This window comes from Salmo salar, chromosome 14 (assembly GCF_965601325.2).
Source record: "Salmo salar chromosome 14, fSalSal1, whole genome shotgun sequence".
Lineage (NCBI taxonomy): Eukaryota > Metazoa > Chordata > Actinopteri > Salmoniformes > Salmonidae > Salmo > Salmo salar.
Window position 1 is genome coordinate 93,316,647 of NC_138304.1, and position 16,700 is coordinate 93,333,346.

Sequence of the window (16,700 nt, forward strand, 5' to 3'; positions counted from 1 at the left end):
TGGAGTGGTGTCATCAGTCTCTCAGAAATAAACCCGATTCCTGCTATATTCGAAACTTTCACCGAAGTCCGCACTAATGCTAATATCTACTCACAGTTGCTCCAGTACTAATAACTAAATTGGCCTGGCAAGAAAATCACCCCTTGCTCGATCACAGCAGCATCCTCATCCTCCCTCTCAGCATGGCTGCCATATTGCTTACATTCATTCTCTGGAGCCGTGATTGAGAACATCTGTGTGTGGGATACTCAGGGTAATATTTAATATTCCAGCGCTTGTCAGACAACAGACCCCCTTTTAGCCCTCTGGCCAAGCCGGGGTGCTCTGCTCTTCACCTCATTCTGTCTCTCACTTCCTCTCCCTTTCTTTCTCTCCTTCTCCCTCTCCTCCTCCGTCTCAATCTCTCTCTTGCTGTCTCACTCACACGCATGCACACAATAAAAATAATAATTGATTCAACTTTTAAAGAGCTATTCAACACAAAGAATCTCAAAGCGCTCTAAAGCAACAAAAAAATACATTAACTTTAGAGAAAAACTACTTAATTCATGAGATGGAAGGTCATGAGAGGGTCAGGAAAGGTCATGGCTTGAATGTTCATTGGAGGAAGGTGGTCAAAGGGGGCAAGCAAACAAAGATGGTCTCTGAAGCAAGTCTGGGGGGCCGGCGGGCAGCACTGCGTCATCAAGGTGTCTCACCATCCCTGCTGTCTGTGTGGCTTCTCCATGGTAGGATTTGGATTGAGTTTAAGCTCAGCTACTCCAGTTCATGGACTCTGTATAAGTGTAGCTAGTTAGCTACTCCTTCAATACTAACAAAATGAATCACCCACTTGAGTGAAGCTATGGCAGTCAAGTGGTGCCAGAAAGCACACCACATTTCAATAATAACTCAAAAGTAGCCTTCCAACTTAGTCTTCCCTTAGATCCTCATCACTGCACAACTCTGCTGTGCTGTCTTGCTTTCAGCTTCTCTCCATCCTCAACCTCCGGACACTGGCTGGCATTCGAATCAAAACAATTGCCAGCTAGCCAGCTAACATTAGCTAGCTAGCCAAACAAACAAATGGCCTAAGTCTGTAACTGAGGTGGCCTGTAATAATAAAAAGAACGGACACAAGTTTATGTTTGCAAAGTTCTGGTGCTTTCTTTATTCTGAAGAATGTTTTTTTTCTCTTGTTCAATTGTCTATTTTCTTGTTTGTACTTTTAAAACATTCACATCAAACAAGTGCACACTTTCAATTACACAACATAAATGCACTTTACCTAAAGCAGAATTCTAAAATATTCCACAAATAGCCGTCTAACTGTATGATTTCAAATGAAAACCAAAATGTATATCACATTCATACAACAGAAACACTTATATATGAAGACTAAAATAACTGAATGTATTACTACATACTGCTACCGATATAGAAAACTGACAACAATACATTCAGCTGTAAGATAGTGGCGCCTCCGTAAAATCATCTCTCTCTCATGCACCTGCACTGTCTGCACTAAAAGTCCACGCTCCAAACTGAGCGTGCACGGCCAGTTTACCAGCTCATGAGCACAATTTTATATAAAACCAATAACATGTAAAACAAACTCAGAAATTCCTAACAAATGTAATCTTTATAAAATCTCCTAGACAAAATTCAGTACAAGTAAGCTAATCAGTAAACATAGTCTCTGTGATTGTTTTTTTTTTTATTGTTTTTTACCTCAGCTAGCATCAAGCTAACATATACTCTCACTCATTGTAAATCATGTTCTTCTCTCACTCAGTTCGACAAAAACAAACACAAAACCTTTCCTAATGTGATAATACCTTGACAAAGTTGTTTTATAGGATGTTATTACATATTCATTCTATATTACAACGTTTGGAAGTTCTCCGCTTTCTTTATTCTGAAGAATGGTGCGTGTGCTTGGCCAGAACTTGCTGTTTCTCCTACTACCACAGTGCAACAGCGCCATCTATTGGCCTGATGGAATACTAATGCTAAAGCATGTAGAATATACAATTTAGATTTATTTAAGACAAATATATAAACAAATTGGTTAAAAAAATTATAAAGGGGTGTCTGTTTTTAGTGAATTTGTTTTCAACCCAGTACACTCGCCCCTCCTCTTTTTGATGACTCCTGACATCTATTTGTTTGCTGTCTATAGTCAAGTCCATTTCTAGTCAGTGTCTAGCATGTCCAGACAAGTGGTGTTCCTTCGTGCCAGTAACCTCCTTGTGACACTGGATAAGTCATTATGTTTCCAGGCACCATGTAAAAATTGAGCACAACTGCATTTGCTCATTTGCTCCTTGTCTCCATAACTGGTAGGACAGTTGTGCTACGTGGAGTGGAACAAGGGAACCCAAGAGCAGACTCAGATGCCAAAACTGGGATGAAGTAACCAAGGTATTTATTGATTCACAGGGGGAAGATGGAGTGCAGGCCAGGGGAAGCTCGGGTGGGTTGCAGGAAACCAGGTGCGGAGGCTGAGGCTGGAGCGAGAGGGGTTGGAACAGGGTAAGCAGGTCCGGAGGGGGAATTCAAGGGAGCAGTAGAGTGGGGTAACCAGGGCAGAGTAGCAGGATGACGTGATGTAGAACTGGAGACAGGAAGCGGAGTCAGGGCGGGCAGAATGAGCAGAGATTACGATCTGCGCTTGGACCTTCTCACAGGTAAGTCTTCCTTTCCATTGACCTCTTGCCGCTGTACTAGCACAACATCTTGGAGTTCCTCCTGCACTTCATCCTCCACACCATGCTGTTCAAGTCCTTCAGACTGCTGCTGGATCTGTTCTATTTTCTGTGCCACTGTAGGTCTGAACTCCTGAGCAGTAGCTTGGAGTCTGGTATGTCACTCTGGTTGACTTGGTTGTTGTCTGACATCGATCTGATGGACCCGAGGACTGTGCTGGTTAGTATAGTAGCTTTCCTCTTCATCTGAACTGTCAGATTCTTGGTCAATCAGGTTACTGATGGCTGTCTGTTTTTGTCTTGGTGTTTTCACAGGTTTGGTTGGAGTGTTTTGATGCACTGGCAAGTCATTTACAGGTAACTGGAGGTTCCTGGACAGCACACAAAGAGTGTTGTCTCCAGACTCTGACTGGATGTTATACACTGGACCCTCTCCAATTCTCTCCACAACTCTATGTACTGTCTTCTCTCAGTAAGCACAGAGTTTCCCGGGCCCACCTCTTTCCGATAGGTTCCTCACAAGGACTCGATCACGTTCACTGTTATCAGAAGCGATTTTGTATGAGTCTTGCATCTTGTTGCCCACTTCTCAACAAATGTTTGTTGGGTTCTTGTCACTATTTCTGGTTCGAGGTTGAACAGTAGGTCGATAGGAAGGCGTGGGGCTCTGCCATACAGGAGGAAAAATGGTGAGTATCCCGTTGCCTCGTGCCTTGTACAGTTATAGGCATGGACAATGTTTGGTAGATGGTCTTTCTACTCTCTCTTCTTCTCTTCTTGCAGAGTACGGAATTTGTCACAGATCGCCCATTTAGGTGCTAAAAACTCAAGTTTGCCAGAGTGGAGGTGGTAGTTTTTCTCTGCTGGAGTTAGCGTTCTGGACCCATACCGATTACACATAGTCTCCCGTTCTGATGTTGGTAAAGGACAGCCCCTAGAATCTCATTGGAAGCGTAAGTGTGGAGCAAAAATGCTAAATCACAGTCTGGGTATTGTCGTGTCTTTGGCTATGCCGGATTAAGTCACATGACATGCTATTCTATAAAATCATTTCTCTGTAATTAATATTCCCTGATTCAGCTAATCATGTAAATGTAATTAACTAGAAAGTCGGGGCACCATGAAAGAATGTTTATAGAGATGTTATCTTCCGAATAAACTCTTAAAGACCTAGTAATCTTTTACATCAGTAGCAGTCAATATTTAATTGTCACCTTATTTAGTCTTATCTGAAAGTTGTAAATTCTTGGTTATCTTCATGAACCCTGGCTAACAAGTTAAATCAGCAATACAAAATTTGGTTTAATTATTTATTTACTAAATACCTAAATAATCACACAGAATTACATCTACAGAGAATGGATCATACATTGATTACAAATTATGTCATAAAGGAAAATGTCCCTAGCGGACGGAACAGATATGATGGCTGGTTACACAAAAAAGGGGGGTTGGGTTTTGAATGAAAGAGCGGGAAGACTGAGTAACAAAGGGAGAAGCTATGCTATCGTAAATACAGTATCTTATGCATTCTAAATTACCGCCCATTTGAAAAAGGAAAATGCAATAAATATTTACTCTGAGCTGCGCTTCGGTAGATTGGTCGTAGATAGTAGGGCGGGTTATCCTTTGAAGAATGTCTGGTGGTAAAACGAATACTTGGTAATACCGTCGTCGTGTGGTAGAAAAGATACTCTGTCCGTCCTCTCCTAGCCCACGTCTACAGTTGCTGCGCTAACGCGACGGCTAGGAGGTATCACTTCTTTAGTGAATAAGAGTTCAAAGTTCATACCAAGTTGCCATACTTTAAGCTCATGCTATATTCTGGCTGGTATAGTTAAAATTCATCCTTCCAGCGTGTAGGTCGTCACCTTCACATTGAAATTCGATGCTGAGGTTGGCTTAGTTCTGTAGGTGGTCTTTGTCCTTTCAATGCGGGGATGGGAAGTCCTCGTGTCCTTGGAACAGGATGTTACATTTTCATAACAGGGCTAATATAGTGGTGAAAGAAGGTCGTGTTTCATAGTTTACAACCTGTAATGGTCTGGGTGTAGCTGGTGCAGAGGAGTCAGGCGCAGGACAGCAGAGATAAGTAATTAAAGTAACTTTACTCAAAATGCCAGGTACATGTAGAGTTACCAAGCCCACACAAACGGACCGAAATACAATAAACAAACACGCACAAAAACCATGGGGAAAACAGAGGGTTAAATAATGAACATGTAATTGGGGAATTGAAGCCAGGTGTGTAAAACAAATACAAAACAAATGGAAAATGAAAAGTGGATCGGCGATGGCTAGAAGGCCGGTGACGTCGACCGCCTAACGTCGCCCGAACAAGGAGAGGCACCGACTTCGGCGGAAGTCGTGACAACAACCCATGTCTGTTCACTTGGGCGGGGCCTCTGAGTGAGCAGAGTGGTGTTCTTATGACAAACCGTTCTCTCATTAAGAAGCAAAAAATTCCATTTCATCTTTTCACAAATAGTTTCATATTTAAACATTTAAATTGCACAACAATTCCATGTGAATCTGATAACTAGAATGTGTCGAATTTCCAAGATACAGTTTATGTCGTCCTATCATCAGTAATCATGTCTCAGACGCCAACTGAACTGACATCATATTCATTACGTACCCAACGCATATTTTCAACTGGTTGGATTACCAAAATATGGTTCCGTTTTCCATCTTTTAATGTCACCAGACTCTTTCTCAATGTTAACAAAGGCTTTACTAGAGTCAACTCTATAGAGTAGAGAGACAAAAAAGGGGAAAGGTATTTATGGGGGTCATAATCCTCCCCCAACAGGCCAACGTCATGATAGTATGCTAGTATGGGTGGATTGGTTAGCATGTCAACCAACTTGGCTATGATGGCTCTGTGTACAGCCGTCCACTGAACTGGAGTCTTGGGATACCGTTGTCCATTGCTAACCTTTTTGGCCTCGGTTTTTCCTCTGGTTGATTTGGGCTTTTCTTATGATGGACTTTGTAGCAACTCAAATATGGGTTTGGCCATCCTGGAGAAATCTTGGATGAACGACTTGTAGTAGCCAAAAAATCCCAGCAGTGTTCTGACCTCTCCAACTGTCTGTGCGTCCCTCTCCTTTAGCCGCAACACAGCCTCCAAGTCTTTTGGGTCGATTTGTACTTCCTCGCAGGATACGATCCAACCTATGTACCTCACTTGGCGCCTGACGACTTCACACTTTTCGGGCCCAGTTTGATACCGTGCTTCCTCATTTGACTAAGCACTCTTCTCAGGTCTTCCACATGTTCACTGAATGTCTTGGAATAGCAGAGAACATCGTCCAGATATGAAGATCAGCTGTCGTCTCTCATGCTTTCTAGAACTCCTTCCATACACCTCTGTAAAGCGGGTGGGGCGTTGGTCAAACCAAAGGGGATGCGGACCAACTCATATAGCCCCCACAGGGTGCTGAATGCGGTGGCTAGTCTTGAGCATTCATCGACTTGGTGGTAAGCACTGCCTTGGTCAAGTATCAAGAACCATTGTGTATCCCCCTAGGTTATCCAGCAGGTCTTGTAAACCTTGGCATCGGATGAAGGTCAGGGATGGTCTTGCGATTCATCTCCCTGAAGTTGACACATAACCGCAGGCTGCTGTCCTTCTTGCGCACGCAGACCACCTGGGATGAATATGGAGATGTGGATTTCTTGATCCAGCCTCTCTCCAGTAGGTTTTGGACATATTCTTTCATTTCTTTGTATAGAGGTTTCGGAATGGAGTTGTAACTTTTCTGGACAGGCGTGTGATCCTTCAAGCTGAGTTTTAAGGTTTGGAATGCAGCCCATATCTCCATCTTCCTGTGCGAAAACATCAGATTCTTCATACAGCATTCTTCTAACTATTTTTTTGTTCCTCTTCCTGTAGATTTTCTAAGTCAACAGGCAGGTGCCATTTTTCTCTGGACCCAACTGGTGTGTGACACTCTCTTCTCATGTTGAAGCTGAGTGGAGCATTGAAAAGCATCACTAGACTACCTCACATGCTTCTTCTGACAGTCAGGTGCTGTGATGACAGGTCTGATGTTGTCCATCAACTCTACCCAACCCAGCACTGTTCTCTGAGAGAGATAAAAGTCATGATGTCTGGAATTACGAATTGGAATGTTTACCACCATCGAGGCTCCACAGGGCACATCCACGAGGCATAGAAACAGCTGAAAATCTTCTGGGCAATGGCTGTCCATGGCTGGCTCGAACACAATTGTTCCTCCCTCCGGCCAGGCCCTGATTCTAAATTTGACCTCCGCTATTACCAGACAGCTCTGAGAAATTTCTTCATTGGCTATCACTTTAATTGCAGAGACCATGGTTTTAACAGCTTTTTCTTTTACATTCATCAACTCACTCAGCAGTGCACTGAGATTGACACCATCAGTCTGTTCACTGTTTTCTCCGATGAGTTCCTCTATGACATTAAAGTCTAGTACTGGACAGTCTACACAGCTCTGACTAACTAGCATAGGCACATGTATGGCCATTTTCCCATGTTTACTACTAAGAAGCTCCTGGGACACTTCAATCCATCCATCAATGGGGACAGTAGTTCAGCTTGCTGCAGTCATGTGGAGCTGGCCTTCAGTTAACAAAGTCTCAAGGGGTTGGATCTCAACACTTGGCAAAGAGTTCTCTACTTGGAAACAGTGCTGCTACATCAGTAACTCTCATCAACCCAGATACCTGCTCGGCAACCAGGGGTGCTGCATGTGCTGACCCATTGCTCACTGTGTCTTTGGATCAGTAACCCTCATCAACCCAGATACCTGCTCGGCAACCAGGGGTGCTGCATGTGCTGAACCATTGCTCACTGTGTCTTTGGTTGTTGATGTGTTGTTGGTCTCGGTCAGTGACTGATAATAGTATCAGCCAGTCATTGTCTGTGACTGATAATAGTTCATCAAGTTGATCATGCAGGTGAAGTAGATAGGACATTTACATTTACATTACATTTAAGTCATTTAGCAGACGCTCTTATCCAGAGCGACTTACAAATTGGTGGATTCACCTTATGATATCCAGTGGAACAACCACTTTACAATAGTGCATCTAAATCTTTTAAGTGGGGGGGGGGGGGGTTAGAAGGATTACTTTATCCTATCCTAGGTATTCCTTAAAGAGGTGGGGTTTCAGGTGTCTCCGGAAGGTGGTGATTGACTCCGCTGTCCTGGCGTCTTGAGGGAGCTTGTTCCACCATTGGGGTGCCAGAGCAGCGAACAGTTTTGACAATCCCTCGTCCTCCAGCTTCAGTATCTCCTCACCCATGATGTAGTCGAAAAGTTCTGGTTCGTTAGACTCCGATGCCTCTGGAATGTCTCTTTCGCTCTCGTTGTCTAGTGCCATTGATAGTGTGTGCAGCTGGCTTCCATTCATTGATGGGCGGCAGGTGGTTAGTAGTTAGAGCGTTGGACTAGTAACTGGAAGGTTGCAAGATCAAATCCCTGAGCTGACAAGGTAAAAATATGTCGTTCTGCCCCTGAAGAAGGCAGTTAACCCACTGTTCCTAGGCTGTCATTGAAAATCAGAATTTCTTCTTAACTGACTTGCCTAGTTAAATAAAAGTAAAATAAATAAAAATAACTGTTTCTGAAGATTCTAAATAATCTTGTGATGCTTTGCCATCATTACTGGATGTCTTAATCTGCTCTCTGGTGACTCTCAAAGTCGTCCCTGTAGCCTCAGCTCTCTGGATAACTCTTGCAGCCTTCATGGCAGCTCTGACGTCTGTATCACCCAGTTTTAGGATCAGCAATTCACCAGATGGTAGCGCTATCCTGGACTAGCCCCCAATCTTGCTACTCCGTGCTGGATTCTGATTATATTAATTAGCTATATTACTTGTTCATTCTTAAAACAAAAAGTTTGTATGCAAGAAATACCATAATTGATTCATTATAAAAAATATTTACAAAATGTACAGCAGCTCTCTGCCAAGGCAACCACAAAGTCACAACACAAGGTTGTAACAAGGTTTTTTTGCACTGAGATGATGTCATAATGATGTTATAAGGTTGTTGTAGTACTGAGATGATGTTACAAGGTTGTTGCAGAGCCATTTAGAGAGTTAATGAGAATTATAATTTATTGAACTTATATAGTGCTTTTCAAAGAATCTCTAAGCACTTCAAAACACAAAAGAAGAGATTTAGAAAAACAACATCACAACATCATGAGATGGACAGTCATTAGAAAGTTCATGGCTTGACCAGTCATCTGTATCGAGACTCAGGATAAGACCCAGATGCAAACAGTTCGAATCACAGATGTTTTTTTTAGAAAACGGGACAGGCAAACGACAGGTCAAGGGCAGGCAGAGGTCAGTAATCCAGGGCAGAGTCAGTAAAGTACAGAACGGCAGGCAGGCTCAGGGTCAGGGCAGGCAGATGTCAGTAATCCAGGGCAGTGTCAGAAAGGTACAGAACGTCAGACAGGCAGGCTCAGGGTCAGGGCAGGCAGAATGGTCAAAACTGGGAAGATTAGGAAAAACAAAACTAGAGCACAGGAAATACGGGAACACGCTTGTAGGCCTTGACGGGAGAAGACAAACTGGCAACAGACAAAAACAAAACACAGGTATAAATACACAGGAGATAATGGGGACAAATGGGAGAAACTTTAACATTTTATGGTCGCCATGTTAGCGCCCCATTAACATTACATGGGAATATTTTATAATGCTATCTAACTTAATGTCTAGAATTAGAACAGTATAAACTATTCTAATATATTTGTGTGTTGGCCAAACACAAATATATGACTCTGGGTTGTTGTAGTGGTACTTAGATGATGTCACAATGGCATTAGAATGTTGGTGGACCCATGGCCATAGAATTGGGAATTAGAATACTAGAATGGACATGAACCTTCTGATGATGGTCCAAAAGTCAGCCATGTTGGTCAGGAAGTTGGTCATTTTTTTTATTGTTTATTTTATTTAACCATTTATTTAACTAGGCAGTTAAGAACAAATTCTTATTTTCAATGATGGCCTACCTCGGTCAAACCCTCCCCTAACCCGGAAGACGCTGGGCCAATTGTGCGCCACCCTATTAGTCAACCATGGTCTGACAGTGTTGTGATAAGAAATTGTGTAAAACAATGAATGTGAACAATTGATCTGCACTGTATGTGTGTTAGCTAGCTAGCCAGTCAGTTTTAGAGGTTTGACTCCATACATTTGTCAAATGAACTGCTAATATCCAAACATTCCATTCAAGCAATGCAGTCAATCCACAGCCAATCCACTGGCTCAAATCAGTTGATGATAGGACTTAGACAAGTTATAAATGCAACATGTACTGACATTGTATCATATAATAGCACTCACAGCTTTCAAAGCCCCATTCTGTAACTTTGTAGGTTCGTGACATCCTCTCTCTAGTAATTTAATAGGATCTCTATAGCAATGGCATACATGATGTCACAATTATGATGTTGTTATCCCAAGATGATTCTAGAAAAATGGTCTAGCCATGTACAATGTTACAATTTCAAAATGTTTATACTGTAACTCTGAGATTGTTACAAAGCCTCTTTTTATAACGTTAGATTGTTAGTAGGTAAAGCAATGCTATTTTGATGCAGCAATGTCAGATTGAACACTGTTCTTCTATATAAGGGAGCAACACACAAATCGTCTCAACAGTGTTCGAGAAAAGCATCTGTCTAAAATTGACTATAAAACAATAATCCCAGATTTTCTGGGTTGTTTCTCTTTAAGTGTTTGCTTTGGGTCTGATTGGCTCTCTCTGCGCTAGGATTTCACTATCATAAATTGTGTGCTTGGCTCTCCACATTTTCCACATTTAATTTTGGGTTGTGTTTTTTGGCCTGGGGAGGGGGAGCAGAGAGTACAGCTAATGCATTACATCTGCTGGGAGGGAGAGCTCCAAACTGACCTGATCACTGGCTAGAGCAACGCTGGGCTCTTATTTGCTGAGATGGACCCGTCTGGTGGTCTGACATGTCTTCATTGGTGTTGTCTTCAGCTAAACAGTGATGGATAGATGGATGGACCAATGATTGGTTAACAGCTTTTTTGTGAATGTACGATAAAGGCAGGTAACACATCCAGTGTCCATGTCAGAACCTTCTCTTTCATCAGCCACTCAGTCATACAGTCAGCCAGTCAGTCAGCGAGTCAGTGGATGTGTTTGAGTGCTAAGCCAAAAGTAGCCGAATGTAGACGGAAGTCGATGTGTAAAGGTACATGCATTCGGAAAGTATTCAGCCCCCTTGACTTTTTCCACATTTTGTTACGTTACAGCCTTATTCTAAAATTGATTAAATTGGGTTTTTCCCTCATCAATCTACACACAATTCCCCATAATGACTAAGCATAAACAGGTTTTTAGACCAAAAATATATTAAATATTACATTTACATAAGTATTCAGACCCTTTGCTTTGTTGAAGCACCTTTGGCAGCGATTACAGCCTTATTGGGTATGATGATACAAGCTTGGCACACCTGTATTTGGGGAGTTTCTCCCATTCTTCTGGCGCAGCACGGCACGCTGAAGGTGGACATGGGCGGCGTCCCATGTTTCCTCCGCGCACCGGAACCAGTCGTCCACCACAGGAGCCTCGGTCTGACTCTGATGCCAAGGAGCCAGAACCGGCTGATACCCCAATACACACTGGAAGGGAGAGAGGTTAGTGGAGGAGTGGAGGAGTGGCGGAGCGAGTTCTGGGCCATCTCTGCACAGGGCACGAACGCTGCCCACTCCCCCGACCAGTCCTGGCAATAAGACCTCAGAAACCTACCCACATCCTGGTTAACTCTCTCCCCCTGCCCATTACTCTCGTGGTGAAAACCTGAGGTAAGGCTGACTGAGACCCCCAGACATTCCATGAATGCCCTCCAGACCCTCGACGTGAACTGGGGACCTCGATCATATCCTCAGGCACCCTGTAGTGCCGGAAGACGTGTGTAAACAGGGCCTCCGCAGTCTGTAGGGCCGTAGGGAGACCGGGCAAAGGGACAACGACCAGGATCGTAGTGTTACCCTGTGAAGGAGGAAGATCGGTCAGGAAATCTACCGACAGGTGCTACCACAGCCGTTGTGGAACGGGTAAGGGTTGTAGCTTACCTCTGGGCAGGTGCCTGGGAGCCTTACACTGGGTGCACACCGAGCAGGAGGAAACATAAACCCTCACATCCTTAGCCAAAGTGGGCCACCAGTACTTCCCACTACGACAGCGCACCGTCCGACCGATCCCAGGATGACCAGAGGAGGGTAACGTGTGGGCCCAGTAGATCAATCGGTCGCGGACAGCAGACGGAACGTACTGACGCCCAGCTGGACACTGGAGGGGAGCGGGCTCTGCACGTAACGCCTACTCAATGTCCGCGTCCAGCTCCCACACTACCGGCGCCACCAGGCAAGAGGCGGGGAGTATGGGAGTGGGATCCATGGGCCGCTCCTCCGGGACAATCCGTCTGACTTAACGTTCTGGGAGCCTGGTCTGTAGGAAAGGGTAAACACAAAATTGGTGAAAAACATGGCCCACCTTGCATTTGTTCAGTCTCCTCGCCGCCTGGATGTACTCGAATGCGTGCGTGCCAATGCTAGCTCCCGGTCGTGTCCTCAAAGTATTTTTTTTTGCTATCGTACCTAACATTTTAACAGTTTACAACAAAGGAGTTATTTTTTTTTTACCAGGAACGTGTCTCTCCGGTAAAACATGTACTTTGCCATGATTGTCAGTTATGTAGCTGCTCTACTGATAATCTCAGTGCGTCCTTGCTGGGATGACACAAATCTACTGCCGGAGAATATCTATACCAAACACATTGGTTCACCGATCCACCGGAGCGGACTATACACAGCATACCATAATGTTCTGAATAATGGCCAAGTCTACCTCGCTCCCTATTCCACTGAACCGCTTAGGCGTGACAAACACAAGTCCAACATTTATCGGAAACTGTTAAACTACCTGTTCACTACCCTGCTGCTCTCCGGGGATGTGCAACTTAATCCTGGGCCTAACATCACCGAGCCAGCGATACTCACCGGAGTGGAAAGCAGGGGATGGCCTCGTCCACAGATCATCGCCGCTGTGGAAGTGGGTGAGTGCTATCGTCCCATGGTTTCTCTCGATTCACCCAGCTCCAGGATAGATTTGGACTCTTCAAACATACCCAAGCCGCTATATGCGAACCCTGACTTTGCTTCTGGTACGCAAGCTGTTTTAAGTAGTTCCCCACATCCAGTGCAAGCGGGAGGGATTGTTAATTCCGCTACCGAACTGCCCCTAATCAAAACGAAACAAAACGGCCTAAACCCAGCTGTCAGAAAACACAGAAAATTTAACTTTTTTCAATGTGTCAATCACTCTCGAGTCATCTGGGACCCACGGGCTAAGCCCAAGGGACTACTAGGAGGGCACTTGAACATTCGTAGTGTCATTCCAAAAAGTGATCAAATTCAACATCTACTCACAGACTCCAACCTTGACTTCCTCTGCCTCTCAGAGACATGGCTCCATACAAACTCTCCATGTGCTGCTTTGATTGTGCCTGGCTACAATGTTTTCAGGAGAGACAGGATTGAAGGAAGAGGAGGGGGTCTGATGATTTACATTAAAGAACATATCCGATGTAAACAAATTGAGTGGTCATGTGATAATGAACTAGAATGTATTGGCCTGAACGTTACACTGTCTCCCCAAATGTCCTTTACCCTTATTGGAATGTATAGACCACCTTCCACCAAAAGTGTGTTTTTTGATCAGTTTAATAACATGCTTAGGGAATATGATTTTGGGAAGGAGGTCATCTTAATGGGAGATTTTAATATTAATTATGAAGACAAGTCTTGTAGGAAAACCCTCAAACGGATCACTAATACCTTTGACCTTACACAGCTCGTTAAAGGGCCAACCAGGGTGACTTTTTGCTCTAAAACACAGATTGATTTGGTGTTCAGTAATAAACCAGAGAGAGTGACTAAATCATTCAATATGGTTACTGTGCTATCTGATCATAATTTGACACTTATAGCCAGAAAGTTGTCTAAGAGCAGGTTTAAGCTCTCTACTGTTAGAAAGCCGGATCAACTAAGAATACCTAAGAGTGAATTAAACTATTTTGAAAAAGCAATTAATGGAATTAACTGGAATGATCTCTTGTCCTATACATACGTGGAAGCTGATAGTGAGGTTTTTCTATCCACAATCCAGGCTACAATAAATGGTTTCCTAAAGAAAATCAAATCCAAACCTGGCCAAAAGAGCACTCTTCCTTGGCTAAATGGAGAAATTTGGAAATTGATGAAAGAACGAGATTATGCTCTAAAAACAGCCCTAAAATCCAAATTAGAGCATGACAGACGTAGGTTTACCATGTTGAGAAATAAGGTGATGAAAGAAATCAGACAGGCCAAGGCAAACTTTTTTATTAACATAATTGGTGAGGCAAAGGGAAATTCTAAATTGATCTGGGAGAATCTAAAAAAGTTAACAGGGAAAGACCATAGTAACACCGCAAAAAGACTAGAAATCATGGTGAATAACAATCTAACACAGGATGCAGTTGAAATAGCAATAGCCTTCAATTCCTACTTTATTGACTCTGTCAAGGTACTGACACAGAACCCCTCCACTGGTTTATTGGGCTCAGTGCTAGTGAATGACGTTCAACCTGTCTTCATCATAAGGGAGGTTTCTGAGTCAAAGGTGAACAAGGTGATTAGCTCACTAAAGAACTCTAAATCCAAAGATGTGTTTGGGCTGGACTCTACCTTTCTTAAAAACTACAAAGAGTCACTCATTGGCCCCATTACTAAGGTCACCAACACATCTATTGGTCTGGGGGTGTTTCCAAGGGTATGGAAGTCAGCCATAATAACGGCCATCTTTAAATCGGGCGACCCTGCTGATGTGAGTAACTACAGGCCCATTAGTATACTACCTGTAGTGTCGAAGGTTGTTGAAAAGTGTGTAGCAGAACAACTGATTTCCCACCTCAACAACAGCCCCTTCACATTACACTCCATGCAGTTTGGCTTCAGAGCGAACCACTCCACAGAAACGGCCAACTGCTTTCTTCTGGAAAATGTGAAGTCCAAGATGGACAAAGGGGGCGTTGTTGGGGCTGTGTTTCTGGACCTAAGAAAGGCTTTCGATACTGTTAACCATGAGATTCTCATCACAAAATTGTCCAAGTTCAACTTTTCCCCCGATGCCTTGAGATGGATGAAATCATACCTTGAAGGCAGAACTCAGTGTGTCAGAGTGAGCAATGAGCTGTCGCCCACTCTTAGCTATGATGTGGGCGTGCCCCAAGGGTCAATACTGGGGCCCCTCCTGTTCAGCTTGTACATTAATGATCTGCCTTCCGTCTGCACTGGGTCTGAAGTTCAAATGTATGCAGATGATACAGTGATATATGTGCATGCAAAGAGTAAACAACAAGCTGCACAAGAACTCACTACTGTAATGGTCCAGGTTACAAAGTGGCTCAGTGACTCGTGTTTGCATCTCAATGTGAAAAAAACAGTTTGCATGTTCTTCACAAAGAGGGCAAAAGATGCTACTGAGCCAGAAGTCTATGTGTCAGGGGAGAAGCTCCAGGTGGTATCTGATTTTAAGTACCTTGGAATCATACTTGATTCCAACCTCTCTTTTAAAAAGCATGTGAAAAAGGTAATTCAAATAACCAAATTCAACCTAGCTAATTTCCGATTTATACGAAATTGTTTGACCACAGAGGTAGCAAAACTGTATTTCAAATCGATGATACTCCCCCACTTAACATACTGCTTGACTAGTTGGACCCAAGCTTGCTATACAACATTAAAACCTATTCAGTCTGTCTACAAACAGGCTCTCAAAGTGCTCGATAGAAAGCCCAATAGCCATCATCACTGTTACATCCTCAGAAAGCATGAGCTCCTGAGTTGGGAAAATCTTGTGCAATACACCGACGCATGTCTTGTATTCAAGATCCTAAATGGCCTAGCTCCCCCTCCACTCAGTATTTTTGTAAAACAGAAAACCCAAACATATGGCAGCAGATCCACAAGGTCTGCCATGAGAGGTGACTGTATAGTTCCCTTAAGGAAAAGCACCTTTAGTAAATCTGCTTTCTCTGTGAGAGCTTCCCATGTCTGGAATACACTGCCATCAGACACACATAACTGCACCACATATCACACTTTCACAAAATGCATGAAGACATGGCTAAAGGTCAATCAGACTTGTGAACATAATCCCTAGCTGTGTATTGCCGCTTTCCATGTTGTCTGTTGTCTGTAGCTTGTGAGGTGTGGAAACACTTTGTTGTTTTTATGGATTTTGTCTTGTTGCTTTTTGTTCTATGTTGCTCTGTCTGTATGCTACATCTTGCTTGTCCTATGTTGCTCTGTCTGTATGCTATGTCTTGCTTGTCCTATGTTACTCTGCGTGTGCTCACTGTTCAATGATTGTCTATATTGTAATTGTTTTTAATAACCTGCCCAGGGAGTGCGGTTGAAAATTAGCCGGCTGGCTAAAACCGGCACTTTTACTGAAACGTTGATTAATGTGCACTGTCCCTGTAAAAATAAAATAAACTCAAACAAACAAACTCCAGATTGCGGTGGTCAGTCCAGATGAGAAAAGGGTGTCTAGCCCCCTCAAGCCAATGTCTCCACGCCTTCAAGGCTTTGATGACAGCCAACAGCTCCCGGTCCCCCACGTCATAGTTTCGCTCCGCTGGGCTGAGCTTCTTCGAGAAGAAGGCACAGGGGCGAAGCTTCGGTGGCGTACCCGAGCGCCAGGGACACATGCTCGGCGCGTGTAGCGGAGTATATCAGAATGTCATCAATATACACCACTACACCCTGCCCGTGCAGGTCCCTGAAAATCTCATCTACAAAGGCTTGGAAGAGTGATGGAGCATTCATCAACCCATACGGCATGACGAGGTACTCATAGTGCCCAGAGGTGGTACTGAAAGCCGTCTTCCACTCATCTCTCTCTTGGATACGCACCAGGTTGT

The 16,700-nt window shown here is 43.7% G+C and overlaps 1 long non-coding RNA gene across 2 annotated transcripts; it reads right to left on the bottom strand.

Moving 5' to 3' along the window:
- Positions 1-8,641: 8,641 nt before the first annotated feature.
- Positions 8,642-13,462, bottom strand: LOC145860405 (uncharacterized). 2 transcript variants are annotated; one of them, XR_014380447.1, is made up of 5 exons: positions 12,733-13,462; positions 11,806-12,181; positions 11,184-11,722; positions 10,613-10,702; positions 8,642-9,181 (listed from the first exon to the last, which is right to left on the bottom strand). It is a non-coding gene; the product is annotated as an uncharacterized LOC145860405 (long non-coding RNA). The 2 variants fall into 2 exon arrangements; XR_014380446.1 differs by having other exon boundaries at positions 8,642-10,702.
- Between the last annotated feature and the right edge of the window lie 3,238 nt (positions 13,463-16,700).